General features: G+C 43.5%; 1 pseudogene; it reads right to left on the reverse strand.

The window, feature by feature from the left end:
- Window positions 1-40: 40 nt before the first annotated feature.
- On the reverse strand, window positions 41-2,693 carry LOC110016785 (zinc-binding protein A33-like; annotated as a pseudogene).
- Window positions 2,694-6,752: the final 4,059 nt, after the last annotated feature.

The following is a 6,752-nucleotide window of genomic DNA, read 5'->3' on the forward strand; positions in this document are numbered from 1 at the left end:
CGTGACGACTTTGGCCTGTTTTCCGATGTTTTTGTGACGACTTAAGGTCTTTTTCCAATTTTTACCTGACAATTTAAGCTTGTTTTCTGATCATTGTTTTTCAATGTTTCCGTTAAAATGTTAGCTTTTTTTATGACGTTTTCGTGACAACTTAAGCTTATTTTCTGATTTTCACTCAACGACTTAAACTTGTTTTCCAATGTTTACGTGACGACTTAAGCTTGTTTTCCGATTTTTGCCCAACAATTAAAGCGTGTTTTCCAATGTTCATGTGAAAATGTTAGCCTGTTCTCTGTTGTTTATGTGACAATTAATTTTGTTATCCGATGTTTACTTGTTAATTTAGGCTTGTTTGCAAATTTCTATGTAATATTTTAGGCTTATTTTGTTATGTTCACGTGGCGATTTGTCAAATGTTATGTCAAATTGAGATAAATACACACCTTTACTTTCTGTAGGATTGGGCGTTTCTTAGTGCAACCCTGTATTTGTAAAACTTTTGGGCTCACTTCCTTGTTTATCTCTCTATTACTGCTACTCACACACAAAACGCACGACTTCTCCAAACTCTCACACACACACACACCGTGATGCACTGTAACAAGCCAGCTCTGCATAGTAAGGCAGTTTAAGCCCCTCGCTCCCGCGTGGCGCTTCCAGCACAGCTTGCCATTAGCCCAGAGTTGGCCAACTCCAAACGATGTTTCCAATCTCTCTCACCATCTGCTCCTCGCCTCCAAAGGAGGAAGAGTGCAGCTTCCACTTCCTCCTCCTCATCTTCTTTATGAGGTTGGACATCATGTGTGGAGGTGTGAAAGCACCAGGACACCAAACCTCCTTGAAAGTTGTGGCGACAGATGTGTGTTTGACAAATTCCTTGAACAGGCCTTTCGGTGGGCAGGTTTTGGTTTTTATTATTCATTAGAATGAATATTTTGCAGGTTGAGATGAAACACCAGAAGCTTATCAAAACAGACGACTCCCACAATCAATATAACACTTAAGAAAAGAAACTGATCTGAGCCATTAGCATAATGGGAATTCGCAAGTGATCGTGCAACAATATCAATGACATCTGCCCTTAATTTCCAGGACATTATACCTTAAGGATACATTTGAAACTGTCAATATACGCTGATGACAAATGTGTGTGTGCAAAAGATGAAACTCGTACAAACAAAACCTTTTTGTTCCAGAAACAACAGAAGCATACTCTAATGTTACATTTTATTTAATTTAACCTTTTAACACTCGAGCTTTAGCTCCAATGTTGACATCATTTTGAGCCCCACGTCGAAATCCACAAACACGCCCACCTTCTCAGGCACAGACCGGGTCAGATCAAAAGGTTCACTTTCATTAGATTTGAGTTTTTCTCCTTTTCTCAAATTGTCCAGAAGCCATTCTCAGGGGACAGCAAGATCTGTCCAGTCTTTTCAGCAGACTCCTGAATGAACCAGAATGGTTGTCCCTTCACCTCAACTTCAAAGTTAGATTTGCCCCTGGAGAAACTCTACTCTCCCAAAACGGCACAGCAATGGGAAAATCTCTCTGGATTGTTCGTTCGGGACGTTCCTTACCTTTTGCACAGAGTGAACTCGTTTTCTATCATAAGACAAGACAAGGAAAGATTTTGCAGTTTGAGGATCAACAGTCACGTCTACTGCAAACTTCTTGACTATGTTCAGCTCGCCTTCAGTCAAAAACGTCCCAATCTTTGCTGTGACTGTATGCAGTCACGGCTCTCAGCGTGGCTCCCTCATCTAATGGTACAGTGACACCGGCACTTGTCCAGTCCTTGGTTGGTGGACTAGGATTCAGAGCCGAGAACGTTTCAAGAAAGTCAAGGTGGTCTTCAGATTCTAAAAGCTGCTTCATCACAGAGATCTTCCTCTTGAGCCCAGCGATTTCCGGTTCCAGGGCTTTGATGAGGTCTTTGGCCTTTTCCTTTGTAGCTTTCTGTTAAGTCTTGGATCTCCTGTAGGGGGTCACTAAGTGCTCTCTCCATAGACTCCTTCAGAGCGGTCAAAATCTCCACACCTAGGACTGTCTATCAGTCTGCAGAATCATCGTTTAGTTTTTGTGCTTTCTTGATCTCCTGAAGCTTCATTTCTCGCATTTGCAACATTATCCCAGTTTCAGTCGTCACCAGTTTGGCCTTCTTGGCTTCAGATTCTTCTTTCAGAGGAAGGATATCATGAGACTTGTGGTCCAGACCGGAGCAGAACTGAAGTCTGGTCGGTTTTGCAGAACACTTCCAGAGGTTTCTCATGCTTTGTGCAGATCCTGTCCTCCAGGTTCTCCTTGGGTTCTGTCAGCTGATGCTTTTTAAGACGGGAAGCTGTCAGATGAGGCTCCAGGGGAATCTCACAGTAGGAGAGGAGACACACCAGGAAGGATTTAAGAGCCTTCAGTCTAGTTCCAATGCAGATGTCACAGGGAACCTCTCCGGCTTTAGCGGCTTGTTGTTGTGAACTTCTGTTGGCTTTTTGCGGAACTTCTAACGAAAACCAAGAAACCATCTGGGAGAGCAGCAGCGTGTTGACCTTCAGTTCAGGTCTGGTGTGGTGGGTCTCTTTGCACAGAGGACACTCACAGGGAAGGATGACGTCCCAGAGCTGAGTGATTGCGTTTTTGCAGAAGTTGTGTCCACATGGTGTTGAAACTGGATTCGAGAAAACATCCAGACAGATTCAGTGTAACGTTCGGTGAATTAAGCTATTGCTTTTGTAAATGTCCCTGCTGCTATCCGTAGTACTGATTTAAGACTGTTCGCAACAGAATAAGAAAGTACGTCATGTTAACTACTCTCCCGCCTCATCCATAGCTCTGATAACCCGTATCTGAAAGTATGTATAAATACATTACAATCCCATTTTCTACAGTTGCTAATTAGCAGTAAAAATGCTAATAGCTAAATGTTTGCTAGTAAACTAAAAACTTTAAAATATTTGAAGGTGATTTGTGATTCTGTTGTTACAATTGTATATTAATGAATGAATATCATGAAACTGGGAAACTTATGGGCCATCGTTTTAGCTTTTGGTTTTTTCTACGATTCAGCATTCATGCTAACCTTTTAAGACTTAAAGCACGTTTGTTGCTGTATATATATATTCATATATATATATATATATATATATATATATATATATATATTCATATATATATATATATATATATATATATATATATATATATATATATATATATATATATATATACATACATATATATTGGCATAAACTACAAATAATTCCAAATGAATCCTGTTGACTGTGTAGTCGTATTAAAACTGTACAGCAAGCAGCAACATGCAGTGTCCTTTACCCTGTATCATAAATGTGTGTGTGTGTTGATTTCAACCAGTAACATACACTGACCAAAAATATAAACTCAACACTTTTGTTATTGCTCCCATTTTTTATGGTATGAACTCAATGTGTGAACTCGATGTGAAACATTTTCCACATACACAAAATAACCAGTTCTCTGAAATATTGGTCACAAATCTGTCTAAATCTGTGATAGTGAGAATATCTCCTTTGCCAAGACAATCCATCCCAACTCCTAGGTGTGCCATATCCAGATGCTGATTAGACAGCATGATTATTGCACAGGTGTGCCTTAGACTGGCCACGAGAAAAGGCCACTCTGAAATCATCAGTTTAGTTTTATTGAGGGGGTCAGGGGACTCAGACAACCAGTCAGTATCTGGTGTGACCACCATTTGCCTCATGAAGTGCGACACATCGACTGGTCGACTGGTTCTGACCCGCTCCAGGGACGAGCTGCTCACCTGGTTCCGACCCGCTCCAGACATGAGCTGCTCGCCTGGTTCCAACCCGCTCCGGGGACGAGCTGTTCGCTTGGTTCCGACCCGCTCAAGAGACGAGCTGCTCTCCTGGTTCCGACCCGCTCCAGAGACGAGCTGCTCGCCTGGTTCAGACCCGCTCCAGGGACGAGCTGCTCTCCTGGTTCCGACCCGCTCCAGGGACGAGCTGCTTGCCTGGTTCCGACCCGCTCCAGAGACGAGTTGCTTGCCTGGTTCTGACCCGCTCAAGAGACGAGCTGCTCGCCTGGTTCCGACCCGCTCCAGGGACGAGCTGCTCGCCTGGTTCCGACCCGCTCCAGGGACGAGCTGCTCGCCTGGTTCAGACCCGCTCCAGAGACGAGCTGCTTGCCTGGTTCCGACCCGCTCAAGGGACGAGCTGCTCGCCTGGTTCCGACCCGCTCCAGGGACGAGCTGCTCGCCTGGTTCCGACCCGCTCCAGGGACGAGCTGCTCGCCTGGTTCTGACCCGCTCCAGGGACGAGCTGCTCACTTGGTTCCGACCCGCTCCAGACATGAGCTGCTCGCCTGGTTCCAACCCGCTCCAGGGACGAGCTGCTCTCCTGGTTCCGACCCGCTCCAGGGACGAGCTGCTTGCCTGGTTCCGACCCGCTCCAGAGACGAGCTGCTTGCCTGGTTCCGACCCGCTCAAGAGACGAGCTGCTCGCCTGGTTCCGACCCGCTCCAGAGACGAGCTGTTCGCTTGGTTCCGACCCGCTCAAGAGACGAGCTGCTCTCCTGGTTCCGACCCGCTCCAGAGACGAGCTGCTCGCCTGGTTCCGACCCGCTCCAGAGACGAGCTGTTCGCTTGGTTCCGACCCGCTCAAGAGACGAGCTGCTCTCCTGGTTCCGACCCGCTCCAGAGACGAGCTGCTCGCCTGGTTCCGACCCGCTCCAGGGACGAGCAGCTCGACTTAAGGCAAAACAACTCCTTTAAGCCAAGAATTGTCATCGCACCGGGTTCTGTTTTTTCTGTCTTGTTTTCTTCATTTCAATTCCTCTCCTTTACTGACATTTGAAAGCCATAAATCCGCATCAGATCTTCCGGAGTGATTTATGAAAGCATTTTGTTCTTCTCTTTTCGACTTCTCCTTCGTCCTCCACGGGCGCCGAGCTCTTTTCTTTCTTGTTGCCTTTTTCTTCTTCCGTTGATGGATTCCTGCCTCTTTTTTTGTTTGGTTTTCCGTCATATTTTGTGTTGTGTCTTTGTGTCGTCCCTGTGGACGAAGTTTAATTGACTTTTTGGTTTGGGTTTCTGCCGCTGAGCCTTTTTCTTTATTGCCAGCATGTTTTTAATTTTCTTCCTATATTTTCTTTATTAGAAAAAAACTCCAACAACAATAGATTACTTTTAAGTTAGTTGGTAAGAAATGTTTGTTTGTTATTTTTCAGGATGAAATGAAGCAAGTAAAACACTTTTCAATGCACCCTAAAATCACTAAATTGACATAGCTTAATTTTATTTTTAAATCTGACCTTTTTATAGTTAGTCTCACTAATCAAAATTGTAATAATTTCTAATTATGGTATAATTCAAGTATAAGTTGCGCCGCCCCCCTTTAGCCCCGCCCCTACTCTTAACCAACTACATTTTTATTTGAAACAAACATATATTTAACCAACCACTAGAGGGCACTGTAGACGCCTACATCGGTACTCGCTATCGATACAAACGCCAAAGAAGATGCGCCGTTCAGAGCAAGCATGGAAGAAAATCTGATTGTTCTCCTTCGGAATTTTATTATATTTTTCCTATTTATATCGAGACTTTTTTTAAATTTTTTCTATTCCCTCTCTTCTAGTCTTTTTTATCATGCTTTTTTTTTGAACTTCTGTGACTTGTACTATAAAAAATACTAATTTTCTGAAAGATACAGATCTGTTAACCTAATTATATATATATGCTTTTTTTTGCTCCAAAGGGGGCGTGGTCTTTGACTGACAAGTGACAATTGCATCTGCAGTTTCAGAATGGGCTCTCTGGCACGATTGTAGGCCCGGTTTTTGGATTGTGTACAGCTGCTCTACGATCTAAACTCCTTTATATTCTAGAAGAAATTTGACTCAGAAAGGGGTGTGGTCATTTGATTGACAGTTGACAACCGCATCCCCAATTTTAAAATAGGCTTATTGGCAATGTTACAGCAATTATCAAGTCCAATCTTTTGATCATCTCCGTTCAATCTACCATCCCACTTCATTTGGATTTTAGAACAAATTATGCTCCAAAAGGGGCGTGGTCATCTGATTGACAATTGCATTCCCAGTTCTAAAATAGGCTTTCTGGCAATGTTTCAGCATTTTTCACAATCAATTTCTAGATTATGTACAGTTATTCTACGATCTACGCTCATTTGTATTTTGTAACAAATTTTGCTCCAAAAGGGGCGTGGTCATTTGATTGACAGCAGTCGAAAAGAATAAATCACAGAGCGTTTAAATATCAGGGCTTTCTGTATTTCTTAAAGCCTTTTTCCAACATTTTGTTGATAAATTTTTATTAAAAAACACAAATATTATCAATATTTGTAATTAATCATTAGTGTCTTTAGTGTGTGACAACAATGGGGCACCGTGAGACACAGGTTACTCAGCTTTATGTTCCATCAGGTTCTGGATCGGGTGACTACCTAAAATCTGCAAAGTTATATAACCATCGAAGCAAAGTTTCTCTTTTAGCTCACAGCCAGTCCAGAATGTGCGAGTCTGTGTGGCGAAGAGGACTGCCAAAAAAACAAAACAAAAAATGTGAACATTTGCCAAAACTTGAACACTTCTGTGCATTTCTGACATCTCCCCAAAAGCGGCTCCGTTTGACCCGGTCTCCCACCAGCGGGACCGTGCACATGTGAGCAAATGCCGGTGCGGCGCCTGAATGTGCAAACGCCGCGCCAGTGTGTGCTGGCTCCGATCGGTGGCAG

The sequence above is a fragment of the Oryzias latipes genome, chromosome 2, assembly GCF_053564925.1.
Source record: "Oryzias latipes strain Hd-rR chromosome 2, Olatipes_Hd-rR_3.1".
Classification (NCBI taxonomy): Eukaryota; Metazoa; Chordata; class Actinopteri; order Beloniformes; family Adrianichthyidae; genus Oryzias; species Oryzias latipes.